We start from the raw sequence: 22,057 nt of genomic DNA on the forward strand, positions 1-22,057 counted from the left end.
TTAAAAGAGGCCTTATGACAGCCACCTTAAATGCTTTAGGCACATGTCCTAATGTCAGAGATGAGTTAATAATACTGAGAAGAGGATCTATAATTTCTGGGAGCATTTCTTTCAGTAGTTTTGTAGGTATAGGGTCTAGCATGCATGTTGTTGATTTAGATGATCTTATGATTTTAGAGAGTTCATCGTGATCTACTGTAGAAAATAATTGACCTTTCTCCTTAGGGGTGCTGTAGTTAGTTTGTTCAGCGGATTTCACTACAGGTTGCATTGTTATAATTTTTTCTCTTATATCTTGGATTTTACTCTTGAAGTAGTTCATAAATTCATCACTGTTATACTGATAATCAGAATCTGACGTCGATGACGACTTATTTTTTTGGCGTAGGGTTGGCGTAGGATGGCGGCGCGTGAACATCGCGAGGCTCAGCGTCTCTCCAGTTTTAGCAATTATATAGTGTTTTTCTTGCTCATCTCGGGCCTGTTCGTTCAGAACAGTTGTGCATTCACATCGTACACCCGGCATGAGCTTTTGGATATCGGTTTGCGCATTCCCGGAAGTTATATCAGCAACATTCAACTCGTTCCTGAGATCGCTAAAACACCCGACGCTACTCACCCCACACGGCCGGGCGGAAGTGCTCGCCGGCGGCGTCGAGATCGTAAACAAAGGCGGGGAAAACGCGGAGGGCTAAGAGCTAGGCTAAAGCTACCACCCCACCGGCTCTCTTTACCCAGCATATTCCTTCCTAATGTACGATCATTAGTGAACAAAATGGATGAGATTCGACTTCGCATCATCAACAATAAAAGACTTTTGAACTGCAATGTCATAATCTTCACGGAAACATGGCTACACAGCGGCATACCGGAGAACGCTATTGAGTTAGCGGGCTACAACACACACTGGGCGGATAGAACGGCAGAGGAGTCCGGTAAGACAAGAGGAGGTGGATTGTGCATTTATGTCAATAAAGCTTAGTGCACGAACTCTGTTATTGTCGGGAGACACTGCTCGGCTAACCTTGAGTTTCTCATGGTTAAATGTAGACCGTTTTATCTGCCACGGGAATTCACTTCAACCATTATAACGGCAGCTTATATTCCACCGGATGCTGATGCCAAGCATGCTATGAAAGACCTTCATGCAGCCATCAGTAAACAACAGACTGCTCACCCGGAGGCTGCATTTATTGTTGCGGGAGATTTTAATCACTCTAACTTAAAGACAGTGCTCCCTAAATTTCACCAGCATGTTTCCTGCCACACAAGAGGAAACAAAACTTTGGATCATGTCTATACAAACATGGCTGAAGCTTACACCACGACCCCCCTCCCCCACCTGGGTCAATCTGATCACCTTTCTTTGTTCCTCACCCCCAAGTATTCACCTCTCATTAATCGTGTGAAGCCATCAGTGAAGACCATCAAGGTGTGGCCTGCGGGGGCAGATTTCACACTCCAGGAAAGGTTTCTACACACAGACTGGAGTATGTTTGCTTCTCAGGCCACCAGTGGCTCTCACACGGACATAGACACCTACACCTCCTCTGTATTGGACTACATCAATACCACCATTGATAGTGTCACAGATCAAAAGCAGATCACCATATACCCGAATCAGAAGCCATGGATGAACAAGGAAGTGCGCAACACCGCCTTCAGATCAGGTGATGCACAGGCCTATAGTACTTCCAGGGCAAATCTGAAGAGGGGCATCAAAAAGGCCAAGCACTGCTACAAGTTGAAGTTAGAGGAGCATTTTACCAATTCTGACCCTCGACGCATGTGGCAGGGCATCCAGGCCATTAGTGACTACAAACCCAACCACTCCATCCCCATAGCCACAGATGCTGCCTTTCTGAACGAGCTTAATGACTTTTATGCACGCTTTGAGAGAGACAATAAAGAAACCGCCACCAGGCTCACACCTTCTATTGGCCTCCCAATCTTCACACTAAACTCCACAGATGTTTATACTGCACTAAGCCGGATAAACGCACGCAAGGCTGCTGGTCCTGGTGGCATCCCTGGTCGCGTACTCAGGGCATGTGTGGAGCAGCTCGCTGGGGTCTTCACGGATATCTTCAGCCTGTCCCTCGCCCAAGCAGTGGTTCCAGCATGTTTCAAATCCACCTCCATTGTGCCCATTCCAAAACATTCCAGCCCGACGTGCCTGAATGACTACCGCCCTGTAGCACTCACACCCATTGTTATGAAGTGCTTTGAGCGGCTGGTCCTGTCACAACTAAAAGACGGTTGCCTACCGTAGCAACAGGAGCACAGATGATGCGGTGTCCATGGCGCTGCACTCCGTGCTCACACATCTGGATAATAAGGACACTTATGCACGCATGCTGATTGTAGACTTCAGCTCTGCATTCAATACCGTCATCCCTTCCAAGCTAATCATCAAACTTGGAAACCTAGGCATTAACAATTCAACCTGCAACTGGATTATGGACTTCCTGACGAACAGGCCTCAGCTTGTTAGGTTAGGCCACATCTGCTCCACCACCATCACCCTCAACACTGGTGTACCACAGGGCTGCGTACTGAGCCCCTTTCTCTACTCCCTTTTCACACTCGATTGCAGACCTGTGAATGGATCTAACTCCTTCATCAAGTTCGCAGATGATACAACAGTGATTGGTCTCATCAGCAACAACGATGAGACTGCTTACAGGGAGGAAGAACGGCACCTGGCCACATGGTGCTCTAACAACAACCTGCTCCTTAACACCTCCAAGACAAAGGAGATCATAGTGGACTTCAGGAAGGCGAAAGGAGGCACACACGACCCCATCCACATTAACAGGATGGCTGTTGAACGTGTTTCCAGTTTTAAGTTCCTGGGGACCCATATTTCGGAGGACCTGTCCTGGACCACCAACACCTCATGCCTGGTCAAGAAGGCTCACCAGCGTCTCTTCTTTCTGAGGACACTGAAGAAGAACCAACTGTCTTCAACTATCCTGGTGAACTTCTATCGCTGCACGATAGAGAGCATCCTGACCAACTGTGTCACAGTCTGGTACGGGAACTGTTCTGTTGCTGAGCGCAAGGCACTGCAGCGGGTGGTGAAAACAGCCCAGCGCATCACAGGGACTACACTCTCTTCCATTGAGGACATCCAAAAGAAACGCTGTCTGCGTCGAGCTCGCAGCATTCTCAAGGACTCCTCTCACCCCGCTCATAGACTGTTTACTCTCCTGCCTTCCGGCAGGCGCTTCAGGTGCTTCCGGACAAGAACCAGCAGACTAGGAAACAGCTTTTTTCCCAGAGCTGTTTCATTATTGAACTCTGCTCCCCGCTGATTCCACTACCCCTCATAACTTTAACTTTAATGCTGCTATTACATTGTTTACATTGCACTACAGGGCTGCCATTCATGACTGAACTGTACACACCAGTACTTCATGTATCTGCTCTATCGGACTGTTTACACACACAGCATCATTTGCACTCTATACTGCTCACTTGCACACCAGGAATATTACACTGAATGCTCATTTGCACTAATGGACTACTCTCATAACTAGATTACCTCATCTAGTGCACTGTAACCTCAGTAACTGCACTAACTCATCTACTGCACTGTAAATGTATAACTGCATCTACTCATGTATTGCACTATAACTTCAATAACTCATGTACTGCACTGTACCTTTAATAACCGCATCAACTCATCTACTGCACTGTAACTTTAATAGCTAATGTCTAAGTAACTAATGCACACTCAAGTCACTTGCACTATTGTATAGTCTATATTGTTATCTGTTCATAACCACCTGTACATTAATGTTCACAGTATATAGCCTTCTGTCTATATTGTTCATAGTACATACCGACTGTCACATTTTCATAGTACATGGCCATTGTATAGTATTTTCCTAATATTGTATTCTGTATTTATTCACACTGTATATCCTGCACTTGCTAATTGCACTTCTGGTTAGACCTAAACTACATTTCGTTAGACTGTACTTGTATATGTGTAATGACAATAAAGTTGAATCTAATCTAATCTAATCTAATTTTTTGTTAATTTAGCCACGGTGTTAAATAAAAACCTAGGGTTGTGATAGTTTTCCTCTATTATTGTTGAAAAGTAGGCGGATCTAGACGTTTTTATTGCATTCCTGTAATTTCGAGTACTATCCTTCCATGCTATACGAAATACCTCTAAATTAGTTTTCTTAAAGTTGCGCTCCATTTTCCGGGACGCTTTTTTTAGAGTCCGAGTGTGTTCATTATACCACGGTGTTGGGCGGCTATTTTTAATTTTCTTTAAACGCAGAGGAGCAACTGTGTCTAATATTTCCGAGAAAGTAGTGTTAAAATTTTCAATAGTAGTGTCAAAATCGTCAACGTTTTTACTCATGCTAGATATTTTATACAATTCAGGCAGATTATCGAGAAACGCATCTTTGGTAGTAGTAGTTGAAGTAATTTTTTAGTTGAAGTAATCGTTTTACCATATTTGTAACAAGGAGTTTGATTTGCAGCCGTAGGCCATTGAAGCAAACATAATATCAGATAATGATCCGAAATGTCTTCACTCTGCTGAACGATTTTAACATCGTCCACATTTATGCCATAAGAAAGTATTAAATCTAAAGTATGATTACGAAGGTGAGTGGGTCCTGACACATGTTGACTAACGCCCATGGAGTTAAGAGTGTCTTCGAAAGCCAATCCCAAGGCATCTGTATCATTGTCTACATGGATATTAAAGTCACCGACGACAAGGACTCTATCTGCGGCCAGTACTAGTCCTGATAAGAACCCACCAAAATCTTTAATAAAATCTGTGTGGTGCCCTGGAGGCCTATATACAATAGTTAGAATAAATTTTAAAAATGTTTTGTCCTTAGTATTAGGTGTCGATACGTGAAGTACCATGACTTCAAAAGAATTGTATTTAAAATTAGACTTCTGAGAGGTGATAAAAGAATTATTGTAAAGTGCAGCGACACCTCCCCCTCTACCTTTTAGACGAGGCTCGTATTTATAGTAATAATCTTGGGGAACGGATTCATTTAGAGTAATATAATCATCTGGCTTTAGCCATGTTTCTGTCAAACAAAGCATGTCTATTTTATGATCGGTTATCAAATCGTTAACAAAAAGTGCTTTATTTGAGAGAGATATAATATTAAGCAATCCGAGTCGTAACAGTTGATTATCTGTATTTTGTTCATGTTTGATTTGTTTAACGTTTATTAAATTACTTTCAAGAGGTTTACGCAATACCTTATGTTTGCTAATCCGGGGGACAGACACAGTCTCTATTTTATGTTGTTTGTAAGAAGGGATTATTACATGTTGTATATTTTGTGTATTCTGTAACGCGAGACGGCAAGCAGACAATTGGTTAAGCCATTCTGTCTCCTTCCTGACCTGGGCCCTAGGTAGTCAGACTTTAGCATTATTAAGACTGTGTGCCTAATTTCTAGAGAGGAGGGAAACCCCATCCCAGGAGGGATGGAGACCATCTCGTTTCAACAGGTCAGGTCTGCCCTCAAAACTCTTCCAGTTATTTATAAAATCTATATTATTCTGCAGGCACCACTCAGACAACCAGCCATTTAGTGATGATAATCTGCTATAAATCTCATCACCATGGTAAGCAGTAAGGGGGCCAGAGAATATTACAGTGTCTGACATCGTTTTTGTGAGCTCACACACCTCTTTAATATTATCTTTAGTGATCTCCGATTGACGGAGTCTAACATCATTTGTGCCGACATGAATAACAATCTTGCTGTATTTACGATTAGTCTTAGCCAGCACATTTAAATTTGACTTGATGTCAGGCGCTCTGGCTCCCGGTAAACATTTGACTATGGTGGCTGGTGTCTCTATATTAACGTTCCGGACAATAGAATCACCGATCACTAGGGCACTTTCAGCAGGTTTCTCAGTCGGTGCGTCACTGAGCGGGGCAAACCTGTTCGAGACTTTAATCGGAACAGTTGAGTGATGTTTTGTCCTGCGACTATGCCGTCTCACCGTCACAAAGTTTCCCAGCTGCAGGGGATTTTCAACCGGAACCGAGCTGTGTGCGCTAACATTGCTCGCATCCGAAGTGTTTTCTACAGTCCTAACACTCTTACTATCCTCAAATATATGTGGCCTGGGGGTAAAAATGCAATTTTTCTGATGTGTTGTAAAATTTGTGTATGGGCCTTTAAGAGATTTCTCTCCTATTCACGTGATAAAGTGCGCTGACTCTGTGTGCGCATGCGGGGATCCGCGAGAAAAACGTGGAACAGTCTGGGTGTGATGCGTGTCGTCGCGATCTGTTGTTTGAGGCATAGTTGTAATTACGGATTACGTGGATCGGTTGTGCACGTGGCGATTGAACCTCGTGGTGAGTGCTAGCGAGCATTTGGCCACTACCGTATTTTGTTTCATTGTATTTTGTTTCATTGTATTTTGTTTCATTGTATTTTGTTTCATTGTATTTTGTTTCATTGTATTTTGTTTCATTGTATTTTGTTTCATTGTATTTTGTTTCATTGTATTTTGTTTCATTTTGGTTGGTTTCATTTTATTTCTTGTAAACCCTTTTTCTCCCATCGACCGCTGTAAAACTTGTATGTAAACAGCAGTCAGATTAAACCTCCATAATTTAATAGTTTGCCGGGTTGTGCTTTATTTCTCGTACTCCCCGGTTACATTTGGTACCAGGAGTGGGGTATCTGACTGTTGGGAGCTCTTGGGCGTTTTATACATTTTTTTTTGGTTAAAATACGGTGGTGGTGAGTTGCAGATATTTATAGACGCAGAGGGGAGCAATTTCCTGTGCTGTGAGTGTCCAGTGTGAAGACATCGGCTGGGTGTTTTCTGACCAAGGGAGTGGATCGCTGGACGAGAGCAGGGATATCGTTTGTCTGTGACTGAGCTCAGGAGTGTGCTATCGGCTAGAGGCCTGTTGCGTCTGTACTGCATGAAGAGGATCCAGTGTTGCAGACATTTCTTGATGGAATATCCTTTGAACTGAACAAGGACAAACAATCTAAAGGACATTGTATTTGTGGACTTTTGTAATTGTGTTCAGCAACATGTCACAGTCTAGCAATGAAGATTCCGCCTTACCGGGTACTTCTGCTACTGGACAGAATGTAAATCCTGATGAGTATGATGTTCATGAACAAATCCAAGAATTGAGTAGAAAACATGCTGAAACCGTAGCAGCGATAGCGGGCCTAAATCGAGAGCCCAGTAGGTCCTATATCTACGTGCCGAGGGAAAGACACATTCAGTCTTTTAGTGGGGAATTCAGCAAAGACGGTAGAAATGTGGATGAGTTCATTGAAGAGGTAGAAAGAGTGTTGCTTGTTAGAAACCAGACTCCTGAAGATCAAGCAGACTTCGTTCTTTCTTTGTTAAAGGGTGCCGCTTTGGAGGAGGTTAGGTTAAGAAGGGGGGCTCAACCTCAGGGAACAGAGGATCTTTTTACTTACCTCAGAGATGCTTTTGGGGAGAAGCGTAGTCTTGCACAGCTACTGCAGAGTTTCTATACTCGTAAGCAATTAGAAGGTGAAGACCTGCGTATGTACTCTCACTCTTTGTCACAGATCTTGAACTCAGTCGTGAAGCAGTCCCCAGATGCCATTGCAAATGTGAATTCTGCCATTAGAGATCAGTTTGTAGAGGGGGTTAAAGATGCATCTCTTAGAAGGGAACTTCGTAAATTTGTGAGGGATAAGCCCCAAGCAACCTTGATTGAGGTACGAGACGAAGCAATCATGTGGTCTCTCGAAGACCCCAAATTGCGTGTTAGCAGAGCAGCTCTTCATCATCATGTAACCTCTGAGTCTGCAGAAGCCCGCTGTGAGGCTATTGAGAAAAGCTCTGTCACGCTTGAAGAAGTCTTAAAGGTAGTAGCCGAGCAAGGGAAGGCCATAGGTGAACTAACTCAAGCAATTCAGAAATTGACGCTTCATTGTACTAATGCTGAAGTGGTGAGTCGCCCCAAGGCTAAAATGCAGCCCAGATTTGCAGATGATGGCCAGCCCATCTGCTTCAAGTGTAATGAGGTGGGGCACATAGCCAAAAACTGCGTGAGAAAGCTCAAACAGACAGTCAGGGAGGATTCTGTATCCTCCACGCCTCAGGGAAATGCGCACCCTCGGTCGCTGTGAGCCAGGCGATGCGAGGGCGGACTATTGGCTCGACTCAATTTAACTCTGATCGTGACCGTTTACTCCAAAATGCTGTGGGGAGGTGTCCTGTAGTTGACTTGAAGATTTGCGGAGTAGATGTTTCATGTTTGCTTGATACTGGAAGTCAGGTCAGTACGATTTCAGAACAGTTCTTCAAAGAGCATTTAGCAGGTGAAGACGAAGAACTGCTTTCTACATCCGGTTGGCTAAAAATTACCGCTGCAAATGGGTTAGATATCCCTTACCTTGGATATCTCGAGCTTCAAGTTGAGACGATGGGTATAACCCTGTCGGAGTGTGGGTTTTTAGTAGTCAGAGATGCACAGAGTTCATCTGCTGTTCCTGCACTCATTGGCATGAATATCATAGACCGATGTAGGCAGTTGGTTCATGCTGAATTTGATACCACTCTAGGTGGAGAGCTACGGTCTGACTGGAGAGAGGTCTTTCAGCAGGTGCAGAGTGCCAGTCGACTTGAAAAACGAAGTGTTGCACGAGTAGCTGGAAAAGAAACTGTGCATATACCTGCTTTATCGGTCTCCACAGTAATGATTCGAGGAATTAATTCTTCTTTACCTGAGGGTTCTTCCAGTTGGCTGTTAGAATCTGGAAATTCTTCTTTACCTGAGGGTTTGATCTTGGTACCGTCCCTTGTGTCCAACGTAAAACCCGTGTTGCCTGTTACAGTTGTTAATTTCTCCACAGAAGATGTGTGGTTGCAGCCTCGTGCCCGGCTGGGTACGTTTTGCCCTGTTCAGGTAAATCCAAACGCTTGTGGTGAAGTTAAGTTTCAGAGAATTTCAGCTGGAGTGGAGGAGGTAACTGTCGAAACAGAAGAGAGACAGGCGTTGGCGAATGGCATGCCGACTTTCTTTGACAAGCTGAATCTAGGTGGTACTGCTGAGCAACAAGCGGAGCTAAAAGCTTTGCTCTCTAGGTTTGTCGATGTGTTTGCATTGGCTGACGAGGATCTTGGATTCTCTGATAAAGTGCAGCACGAGATCCATCTGGTAGATGATGTTCCGGTTTCGCAGCCATATCGACGCCTTCCACCCACACAGTATTGTGAGGTCAGAGAACATATCACCAAGCTTCTTAAGAAGGGGGTGATAAAGGAGAGCAATAGTGCGTATGCCTCGCCCATAGTAATCGTCCGGAAGACAGATGGTAGTCTTAGGTTATGTGTTGACTACAGAAAATTGAATTCAAAGACTAAACGAGACGCTTTTCCTTTACCACGGATAGATGAAAGTTTTGATGCGTTGCGAGGTGCAAAGTTTTTCTCGACCATTGATTTGGCAAGCGGGTACCATCAAGTAGCAGTGCGTGAGCAAGACCAACCAAAGACTGCGTTCACTACCCCTTTTGGTATATTCGAGTACTCTCGTATGCCTTTTGGGGTATGTAATGGGCCGGCCACATTTCAGCGCCTTATGCAAACTGCCATGGGAGATTTGATTTTTCAGATCATGTTGGTCTACTTGGATGATCTTCTTATTTACTCCTCTAGCTTTCAAGACCATCTTCAGAGGTTAGAGGTAGTTTTTCATAGGCTGAAGGAAACCGGGCTTAAGGTTAAGCTTGAGAAGTGCAGTTTCCTGCAGAAAGAAGTCAGGTTTTTGGGTCATCAAATCTCTGCTCAAGGCATTGGTACGGATCCCAGAAAGGTTGAGGCAGTGAGCCAATGGAAAACTCCTAGTACAGTGAAGGAGTTAAGATCATTTTTGGGTTTCTCTAGTTACTACAGAAAGTTCCTTGAGGGGTTTTCCAGGATCGCAGGTCCCCTTCACGACTTGGTGAACTTTTGCCTGAAACAGCAGGGTACAGTTAGGAAGCATGAGTTTTGTTCACTGTGGTCTGCCGAGTGTCAGTCAGCCTTTGAGTTGATGAAGGAGAAGCTTACATCCGCTCCAATATTGGGCTATGCCGATTTCACCCTTCCGTTTATTGTGGAAACTGATGCGAGTAATGAAGGTCTAGGAGCAGTTTTGAGTCAGCAACAAGGCGATGGTACGAGAGTTATCGCGTATGCTAGTAGGAGACTGCGGCATGCAGAGAAGAATGACCGGAACTATAGTAGTATGAAGCTCGAACTGTTAGCTCTCAAATGGGCTGTTTCCGAGAAGTTCCGTGGTTATCTGTTAGGCTCAAAGTTTGTAGTCATCACGGATAACAATCCGTTATGTTATCTGAAGACAGCGAAGCTGGGTGCCATAGAGCAGCGGTGGGTGGCCCAGTTAGCCGTCTTTGACTTTGACGTTAAGTACAGGCCCGGACGGCAGAATGCTGCTGCCGATGCACTCTCTAGACACCCATTTGCAGGGGAGTCTGTTAACTCGGATGATGCAGAATATGACGACTGTATTGCCATCTGCAATGTGGTAAATAAGGGTACACTTTTGGACTCAGCGTTGTTATCCGCTGGGGATCAGTGTTGTAAAGTGAGGCAGATTCGTGCTTTAGAGTGTGGAGTCAGAGTAGAAGGGACTGATACTCGTGGAGGTACGTTCACTCTCCCGGGCTATACAAAAGCAGAGTTGAGCGAGTTTCAGCTGAAGGACCCGTTTCTCAGTCGTTTCAGAGAATTCTGGGAAAATAACCGAAAGCCAACTTATCAGGAAAGGCGCAGCCTGCCTAAGCCTGTACTGTCCCTTTTGAAGCATAGGAAATGTATTACAGAGTCCGAAGGGTTGCTCTATAGGGTTGTACATGATCTACATCATGGTGAGTGTCAGCAGCTGATTGTACCTGTTTGTTTGCAGGAACGAATCCTGGAGAGTGTCCATGACAAGATGGGACACCAGGGTATTGAGCGCTCTCTTAACCTGTTGAGGCAGAGATGCTTCTGGGTTGGCATGTATGAGGACGTAGAGAGGTGGATCAAAAGGTGTCAACGGTGTATTTTGACTAAGATGCCTCAGCCGAGGATTCGGCCTCCCATGAAACCGTTTCTAGCGTCAAGGCCTTTAGAGGTGGTGGCTGTAGATTTTACACTGCTTGAACCGACCTCTGATGGTCGTGAGAATGTGTTGGTAGTAACTGATGTGTTTACCAAGTTTACACAGGCTTTTCCTACCAAAGACCAGAGGGCAGACACTACAGCCAAGGTTTTACTCCGAGAGTGGTTCATGAAGTATGGCATTCCAGAGAGGTTACACTCAGACCAGGGGAGGAACTTTGAGAGTGAGGTGATAGCTGAGTTGTGTAAATTTTATGGGGTGAAGAAAACGCGAACTGCCCCTTACCGGCCTCAAGGCAATGCTCAGTGTGAGCGCTTTAACCGGACGCTTCATGAGTTGTTGAGAACTCTTCCCCCTGAAAAGAAGAGACGTTGCCCAGAGTACCTTCCTGAGTTGGTCTATGCATATAATGTAACCCCACATGCGACGACAGGGTACTCGCCATACTTCTTGTTGTTTGGTGTAGATCCACGTCTTCCTGTAGATGCTCTTCTGGGTCGTGAACAAACTGTGGATAGACGACAGGATTGGTTAGTAATTCACCAGAACAGACTCAGGGAAGCTCATGAACGAACAAGAGAGTTCGCAGAGCAAAAAGCTCTTGAGAGACTTGCTTCCTTGAATGATAAGGTTTACTGTCCTACTGTTGATGTTGGCCAGAAGGTGTATTTGCGTCACAGACCTGTTGGCAGAAACAAGATACAGGATGCGTGGGCTCCTACGGTACACCGGGTCATAGAAGTGCAGGGTACAACGTACACTGTTGAGCCTCTTGAGGGGGGCCCCAGTAAAAGAGTTCACAGAGTTGATGTGCGTCCTTGTGAATTGCCTGATGTGGAACCAGTGGTAACAGACAACAGCTTTTCGTCTCCACAACCTGAGTCTCAGGTTGAGCAGGTTGAAGCTGAGGGTTCTGATCCAGATTGTGTTGTTTTAGAAGAGGTGACAGTTCCAAACCTCGAGGAGACAGAGGGTGTGGATGTGGAGATGGCCAGCCCAGTTGAGGAGGCTTATGTTGTTGGCTCTTATCCTGTTTCAGAGGGGGTGGAGGAAGCTTCTGAGTCAGGTAACCTGTCTAAGTGTGTGGTTATTCCTAAGGTAGACATACCTGTGTCTGGAAGACCAGTTCCTGCACCCAGAAGAACCAGCCGGCCTAATGCTGGTGTGCATTCAAACCCGTATAAGGAACCAATGTCTGTTTGTAATTCAGTTTCGCTTAGCCCTGAAGTATTTTCACAGGTATTAACAAGCCTTGGTACTGTGTTCTTTAGAGAAGCTGTAAAAGAGGTTAAAAATATGTATTAAGTCATTGAGGACAATGACTTTCTGCAGGGGAGAGTGTGGCCTGGGGGTAAAAATGCAATTTTTCTGATGTGTTGTAAAATTTGTGTATGGGCCTTTAAGAGATTTCTCTCCTATTCACGTGATAAGGTGCGCTGACTCTGTGTGCGCATGCGGGGATCCGCGAGAAAAACGTGGAACAGTCTGGGTGTGATGCGTGTCGTCGCGATCTGTTGTTTGAGGCATAGTTGTAATTACGGATTACGTGGATCGGTTGTGCACGTGGCGATTGAACCTCGTGGTGAGTGCTAGCGAGCATTTGGCCACTACCGTATTTTGTTTCATTGTATTTTGTTTCATTGTATTTTGTTTCATTGTATTTTGTTTCATTGTATTTTGTTTCATTGTATTTTGTTTCATTGTATTTTGTTTCATTGTATTTTGTTTCATTGTATTTTGTTTCATTTTGGTTGGTTTCATTTTATTTCTTGTAAACCCTTTTTCTCCCATCGACCGCTGTAAAACTTGTATGTAAACAGCAGTCAGATTAAACCTCCATAATTTAATAGTTTGCCGGGTTGTGCTTTATTTCTCGTACTCCCCGGTTACATATAGATTGGATGCGAGACTCTAATTCTAAGATCTTCTCCGTCAGCCTAACTACTTCCCTGCATTTATCACATGTAAAACCCTCGCCGCTGACAGAGAAGGCTAAGCTAAACATATGACATGAGGTACAAGTAACAACAATAGGAATAGAAGCCATAACTCACCGGGTATGAAGTGCAATCCTAACTTACCAAGGTTGCTTGATGAGTCTTAGTATATACACTTAAAAAGAGAAACAGTTAGCACACAAGACAAATAGGGGGAGATGATATTCCACACTGTAAACAGAAGGCAAGCTAACACACTAATATGCTAGCGGCGTTACGCTTCAATTAATATAAATTTAGAAAATAAAGTTCTAAATAATTCGGCAACGACAATGATAGGTAACTATAGTAAAATACACTAATATTAAGACCAGGAACAAATGTGAGGTGAAGCAAGTGTCAGAGGATACAAACTAGCCGCCGGCAGCGATGCAACGCGAACTTCTCCACACAGCACTCCAATCAGTCTGAACCCCTTAATCAGACTTGATAGTAGCTAAGCCCCCACCACGACCAACCACGATTGTAATGCCGACAACAGCAGAAACACAGTATGTGAACGCCATTACAAAGAACTGGACTGCACACAAAATGAACAAAACAGCAGTAAAAAAACAACTCCAAAATCATCAAGAGGACAAACAAAGCCTTGTAGCAGATGCGGGCGCATACAAATGCCAGATAGTGCCCTGGCTATAAGAAGTGTGTAAAAAATGCGGCAAAAATAACCACTTTGCGGTGATGTGCATGTCAAAACTTAACATGGCCACACTTGATGTAGAAACAGCGCTGGATGACAAAAAAACATTGTTCATAGGGACTGTACAAAAGGCAAACAAGTCTAATACAGGCTGGCACACAAAGCTGTGTGTAGGAAGCACAGTCGTCGAGATTAAGCTTGACATAGGCGCTGAAGAGAATGTCCTACCAAAAAGAATCATTGACCAGCTGCAAACTCCCGTGAAAGTGCAAAAAACAGAAACAGTGCTTGTATAAACAGGCCCTCCTTGGCAGACAGGAATGCGTTCAGCTGGACCTCATAAGAAAAGTGGAGGTCCCTACAACGTCACCACCCACGACAAAGACAGAGCTTTTCAAACGCTATGCTTCTGTGTTTCAGGTTCTAGGCCAGTTTCCAGGACTGCATCATATTCACACTGATCCGACAGTTCCACCTGTAATACATGGTTGCAGCAAGATTCCGTTTGCGGTGCATGATCAACTCCATGCAACATTGGATGATCTAGCGAAAAGAGGTGTGATCAGCAAAGTTTCTAAGCCCACAGCATAGGTCAGCAGTCTGTGTATCAGGGAAAAGAAAAACGTTACCCTCAGAGTTTGTCTGGACCCTAAAGACATGAAAAAAGCCATTCTGCGCCACTAATTTGCAATACCAACCCTTGAAGACATACGGTGTAAACTGGCGTGCAAAAAGCTGTTCCCCATTCTAGACGAAAAGGATGGCTACTGGCAACTTAAACTGGACAAGGAATCATTAAGTCTATGTGCTATCAACACGCCATAGGGCAGGTATCGTATTTACCCGTATGCCGTTTGGCATCAAATCGGCAGGGGTGAAGTGTTTCAGCGTCTGAACTAAGAGAGCTTTGGGGACATCGACGGTGTTTTCATCGTGGCTGACGAAATGATTATACATAGCAGTGTCTTTCAAAGCAGAACATGACACCATCAATGAAAAAGTGATGAAGAGAGCAATAGCTCTTGAAAGAATGTCTAGTCTAGTCGACGGAACACACAGAGTTTCAGGCCTGGAGACAAAGTTTGACACAGACACAAGTGCTTGTTCAATCAGAGTCCAATGTTTATTGTTTTCGGAGTAATATTTATGTGTTTGAAACAGGAGGTGTCATATAAAACCACCAAAGCAGTGGAAAATCACCAGACTTTCTATTTAGTCTATTCCTCCTGAACAATCAGATATGATCGTATTTAATATTACAATAATAAACAATCATCCATAGGCATCATTAGGAACCTTGATATGGAGAACAACAGATACTTATATCAACATAAGACAGCATGACATGATAGAACTTTATACGAGGTTAAACAACAAGAATGAAAGGCACATCTAATATGAATAGAAGCTAATATTAATAGGAATGAATACGAATGAATACATATGATACATGAACTTTGTATTAAACACAGATGCAATATTTGTAGAGGACAGGACGAAATCCAGATTCTCACAATGGCCACTTTCAGACCAACGGTCTTACAAGCAGTCCTGTGTCCCTTTAAAGAACAAGGTGTTAATACAAAATCTTTAATAAGATGAAAGTTCCATTCGCGTATTTTTAAGTGGTTTTCCTTCTTGAATATTCAGAGTCATTTGTACTATTAGAGACATTTGTTTTGGCATCTCGTAGTTACCATCATCATTTAAAATCATGTCTGTTGTAAGCAGTTAATTTCTCTCTAATTTTACTTCTTAATTTAGGATTATACCAGTGATTATTATTCTTATTAGGATTAGAATAATCGTTGTTCCACGCAGTCCACCTGGCTGCCTGAACGGGTGCCATGGCCTGTTAGGTTCTATCATTTAAGAATTTAAGAATATCTGGGCCAAACACAATAAGGGCTTCTGTAAGTGTGCACGCAGTATAGGAATTGATATCTAAGAATTCCATGGGAAATTTGCACTTAGGATAACAATTTTTCCCTTTTTCCTTTTAAGAATAGAATTTGGCCCTCAATGCACCTCAGGGGAAGCTACAGAGTCAGCACTGTTGGCTCAATGGGCCTCCTATCTTCTTGCTTTGGGTGGCCCCCACCTCACGAAAGGTAGTTCTTTCCTCAGCTTAGTCAGTGCTTTCTCCACCCTGAAGTGTAGTAAGGTGAATCCCCTGTTGAGATTCTATGTTAAATTGGAGCTTGCCTGCTCTCCTGAAGAACACAACTTCAGTCTGGAAGCGTTTATCCACTGTGGCTGGTAGTCCGTCAGAACTCCTGTCCGTGTTACGGCAATCACAGTTGCTGGTCCGTGGTACTTTGGTTCTCCAACCTTTGTTGGCTTCAGATTCCTCACAAAGACCTTTTGTCCTGGAACAAAGTTATGAGTAGGCTGCTCTGAGGGAAGAGCAAGGCACAAAGAAACATCAGGACATATAGAATTTAACTTTTCGACTAGGGAAGTCACATAGTCCTCCTGGATCACCTTCAGATCACCTAAAGAAGAAATACCAGACCGGCCTTTGACCCACGGGGTCAGGAAAGGTCTACCCATTAGTATTTAGAACGGTTACAATTTTGTCGTGGAAGATGGGGTCATTCTTATTTCTGCCAAGACTGCGGGCAATAAATCAAGCCCCTTTCTTCCTGTATCGAGTACAGCTTTTGTTAGTCGTGTTTTCAGTGTTCGATTACATCTCTCCACGACTGCTGCACTTTGCGGATGATATGGAATATTAAAATGCCAATCAATAGACAATGTTTTTGCTAAGAGCTGTGTTACCTTTGACGTGAAACTCGTCCCGTTATCCGATTCCAATCTGGCCGGTACGCCCCACCTTGGCACAATCTCCTTCGTTAAGATTTTTACCACTGTTTTAGCATCTTCCTTTGCGCATGGAAATGGTTCAGGCCACTTTGAGAATAGTTCAACAATTACCAAAAGATATTTCAGATTACCTATCGGCGGCATGTGCGTAAAATCAATATGTAAATGTTGAAAAGGAGCTTCCGGATGTGTCAATGCATCGTGCTTAGCTGATTTGTGCGGATTTACCTGTTAAGCATGCATCCAAAACAAGCTTTGCTGTTTTATGAACATCGGCTATAAAGTACAATTGATTAATTGCTTGAACTACTTTTGCACAACTGGTGTGAGATAACTCATGGTAATGTCTAATTAGGATGATTAACCCTAATTTCGGTAGTGCTATTCTACCCTGTCCATCTTTTATAATCCCTTCCTTATCAGGAGTGCAAACATTTTTTCTCACTTTTTCTGCTCTAAATCTCCCTGTGTTGTTTGACTTTGCAGGAATTTGATATCAATGTCAGATACATTCGTTATGTGCACCGTCATTGCTACCTTTGTGTCATTTTTTGGATGAAATGGTGATTTAATCTGAGTTTGGGCTGCTGCCTTTGCGGCTTCATCAGCCCTTCTGTTGCCTATAGTCTGTTCATCCTCCCCCGAAGCGTGACCCTTGACCTTTACTATGGCCACTTCGAGCGGAAGCTGAACTGCTTCAGTTAACTGTCCTATCAGATTTGCATGTGCAATTGGCTTTCCATCAGCAGTTTTGAAACTTCTCGCTTCCCACATTCTGGCATAATGGTGAGGAACTAAATTGTTACTCTCTTTCCTGTCATCAGCTCACAGGCCCGTATTAATGCTATCAACTCTGCAGCTTGAGCCGAATTGTAATCTAGAGCAAAAGCTTCTTTTACCTCTCCTGACTCGGAAACCACAGCATAGCCACAGAGGTAGACCCCGTCAGATGGCTTTGAACAAGAACCATCAACATAAATGTGTTCTCCCCCCTCTAGGGGCGATTCCAACAGATCGAACCTAGAAGAGTAAGAGGTGGTCAGTTCAAAGATGCAATCATGTTCAACATTAAAATCTGCCATGTCTAACATACCCAAAATACCCAGCAAAGCAGGATTAATGTTTGCTGTAGTTTGAATGCTAAGATTTTTTGTTGCCAGCAGAGTAGCCTCGTAACCTGAGCGTCGTTGCGCTGTCATGTGTTGTGTTTGCATGTTGTGTAAAATTACACCTACCTGATGGGATGCATATAACATTAAAGGGTGTGACAGCACAGTTTTCTCAGCCATCTGTACAATCAGAGCAGCTGCAGCCACAGCACGAAGACATGCTGGCATACCTGTGACTATGTTATCTAACTTTTTAGACAGATATGCAACTGGCCTATATGTTGAGCCATGAAGTTGCAATAGGACCCCTAAGGCGCCCCCCCCCGCTTCCGCAGTCCACTCCAATGATGTGTTTGGCGGAGCTTTGTGATCTATCAGACCCCTCAGGTGCCTAACGTGAATCGCACAGTCAGGTATCCACTGTCTACAATACTTAATTAGTCCCAGAAAGCTTTGTAGCTCCTGTACTGTTCATGGGGACTCAACCTTTCTGATCAGCTGGACCCTATCTGTGGATATTGCTCTGAGACCCTGCATCAACACATGTCCCAGATAGGTTACCTTGGATTGAACCCATTGCAGTTTCTCTTTCGAGGCTTTAAAACCTGTTTCGGCAAGTACATTGCAAACAATTATAGATGCTTTTTCACAGTCCTCCTCCGTCTCCCCCGACACGAGTATGTCATCTGCAAACTGAAGCACACACACTGTTGAAGGCAAATCAGTCATTTTGGCCAAAGTTCTGTGCACTGCTGCAGAAAAGACAGCGGGTGAGTCTACATAGCCCTGAGCAAGGCGTTTCCATGAATATTGCTGCCCTCTAAATGTAAATGCTAACAAAGGCTGAGTATCTGGGTGTACAGGCACAGAGAAAAAGGCTGCACACAAATCAATTACTGTAAAATACTTGTGCGAATGTGGCACTGAATTCATAACAGTCAAAACATCAGGCACAATTGGTGCGAGTGGTATAATTAACTGATTAACTGCCCTTAAATCTTGAGTTAATCTCCAAGTTTTCCCATCCGCTTTCAAAACAGGATTAATTGGTGTGTTATATGGTGAGTGTGTTTGTTCGAGGACACCCTGCTTGACAAAGTTTTCAATCACATGTTGAATGCCTTGTTCCTTATCTTTAGACAAAGGGTATTGTTTAATGTAGACAGGTTTGTTTGTTTTAAGTTTAGCCCGATGAGGACCCATGTCAATGAAACCAGTTTCATCCCTGAACTGAGACCATAACAAAGGGTTAATCATGGTGTCCGCCACTATAGATATGCTGCTACCGGAGGGAGTAACCCTTGAGCCGCTTATCAGTCCACTCGTAGGCAGAGGATCGACGGATGCCTGTAAACTAGACAGAAAGGAAAAACAACCTTGTTATCAGTAAACTTAATGTCCATGCCTAATTTATGCATCATATCACGACCTAAAAGATTAAGTGGAGCACCTGTAATAATTGTTGATTTGTGGAAAAATGGTTTAAGACCATTGGCCTCCACATTACTCGAAAATGTTAGGGTTATCTCACATAAATTAGAACCGACATCTCTCTGTGAGTATCCCTATGCTTGATTTGAATGCCACTCAGTAGGATATGAAGCACCCGTGTTCTCATGTCTGCTCTGTGGTGTGTGTGTGTGCGAAACTTGTGCAACTCTCTGCACTCTCGTTTGTAATCGCCCCTCCTTCGCAATGAAAGCAAATGACCTCAGACTTCTTCCTTTGGCTAGGGTTTACAGCTGTTAGTCCAATGTTCCTTTTTCCTAGATAGCCTGTAAACATGGCATTCTCTAAAGTCATATCATGCAAGTTATTCTGATCAATTGCGCTTGTTTATGATTCATGTTATTTAACAGAGTATTGACAAATAGAGGCTTTATATCATTATTCATAGGCAATCTAGAATCTTCAACCCATGCTTTCTTAAAAAGTACAAAAAATTGAGCAGCTGAGTCTCTTGCTGCCTGTTTCAAAAGATAAGACCTGTTGACTCTCTAAAAATGTATCAAGAAACACTCTTATCTGTCTAAAAAAATATTTCAACATCTGTAAAAGTTTCCCAAACAACGCATGTGGGTTTGCCCCCGTATCGCTGTTTGTGATTTTATCATTTTCAATTGATATTGTGGGGAGGGCAAACTTTTCTCAACGGTCTATCATTTAGCGTGTTTCCAGCTCTTACCCAAACCATTGAATTTTGAGGGTTTGTAGTTACATTAGGTTTATCAATTAATTTTTCCGGTTTCATCTCTATTGGTTCTATCGACAGTGATGGTGCAGAGGGAGAAGTCTGTGTTTGGCAAGGGGCAGTTTTGATTTGCATACGCAACAATTTCATGTCTTTCCATACTGCATAAGCTTTAAACATGTATTGATAATCCCATATTGGGTCTCATGCCCTTTGCCAATAACATACACTCATCAGAAAAGGACCCTTCCCTCGGATAGGGAATATAACATTTTCGGTTTTATTCCCTCCAACCATCCTCCAAGATTGCTAACATACTGGATCTGTATAAAATCCCTGATTATTTCTGTACATACAGGCGACTGGCGTTTCACCCGGCAGTGGCCTCGAAACAGAATTTTCCATCTTACACTTTCAAACCCGGCGGTGATAAGACAGTACAGTACAGACAAAACAAAGAAAAACCCTTGTGTTCAATCGACCAACAGTTTCAACAGTGCTGCATGTATTATATTGTGATCAGAGGTGGATATTACATTCACCGTCCTTTTCTGACACCAATATTTCAATACATGCAGTAACAGTGATATCAATAATATTTTCAATTTTAACTGTAAGAATGTTATCTTTTAGAATAACCATTAAACAGATTTTATTTCTTTTTTTTTTTGTGAGTAACAAAGCCTTTACCTCAAAGCTAACACTTCGATCCCAAATTAAAGTGTGATCAAGACTGCATATACCAGTCATATTCGTGCGTTAATAATTATTTTATTAATTACTGATGCCAGCCTCGCTGTCACAACAATGGGAAGTCGAATCCCACTAACATGAATTGAAACCTATTCATATTCGTTAATAATTATTTTACTAATTACTGTCGCCAGCCTCACTGGTCAACAATGGGAGAATCAACTCCCACTAACATGAATTTAAACACACAAGAATCCTACAGGGTAAGCGTTAGATTTCTGTAAGTCATAAAAAACTGTATAGAAAAACACTTACCCCTTTTAATGTAGGTCTGTGACCGATCGTCAGTGCGCCCCAGATGTCTTTTGTTCTCTTTGGTTCAATGAGAGAAGAGTCTCCCCTCAGACGAGCCCCCAACTGTAAGAATGTAAACTTCTTATGTCCCCTTGTCTAACAATATTCAACGGTTGAAGAGTCTAGTCGACGGAACACACAGAGTTTCAGGCCTGGAGACAAAGTTTGACACAGACACAAGTGCTTGTTCAATCAGAGTCCAATGTTTATTGTTTTCGGAGTAATATTTATGTGTTTGAAACAGGAGGTGTCATTTAAAACCACCAAAGCAGTGAAAATCACCAGACTTTCTATTTAGTCTATTCCTCCTGAACAATCAGATATGATCGTATTTAATATTACAATAATAAACAATCATCCATAGGCATCATTAGGAACCTTGATATGGAGAACAACAGATACTTATATCAACATAAGACAGCATGACATGATAGAACTTTCAACGAGGTTAAACAACAAGAATGAAAGGCACATCTAATATGAATAGAAGCTAATATTAATAGGAATGAATACGAATGAATACATATGATACATGAACTTTGTATTAAACACAGATGCAATATTTGTAGAGGACAGGACGAAATCCAGATTCTCACAGCTCTAAACAAAGACAAGCTCCAGTACATGGTCAACAGGCTGACTTATTTAGGCCACAGAATCACAAGTGAAGGAGTGAAACCAGATGATACCAAAGTGATAGCAATCAAGCAGTTTCCTCCCCCTACTGACAGTAAAGCACTCCGATGACTGTTAGGAATGATTCGCTACCTAGCAAATCACATACCCAATGAAGCCAGTCTCACCCCACCACTCAGACTTTTTTCTTAGAAACATAACCTGGCAGTGACATCAGCACCAGCAGACATCACTAGAGCAGCTACAAACTGCCATAACAACGGCACCAGTGTTGAGATACTCGATCCAACAGAGCCTGTTGAGGTACATGCTGATGCCTCAAAAGATGGTTTGGGAGCTGCATTGCTGCAAAGATAACAGCCCATAGCATATGCATAGCACTATCTATGGCAGAAAAGAACTACACCCAGATAGAAAAGGAACTCCTAGCCATTTTATTTGCTCTGAAAAAAATCCATTAGTACGTCTACGGTGTTG

Source organism: Triplophysa dalaica, chromosome 16 (genome assembly GCF_015846415.1).
Source record: "Triplophysa dalaica isolate WHDGS20190420 chromosome 16, ASM1584641v1, whole genome shotgun sequence".
NCBI classification, from domain to species: Eukaryota; Metazoa; Chordata; class Actinopteri; order Cypriniformes; family Nemacheilidae; genus Triplophysa; species Triplophysa dalaica.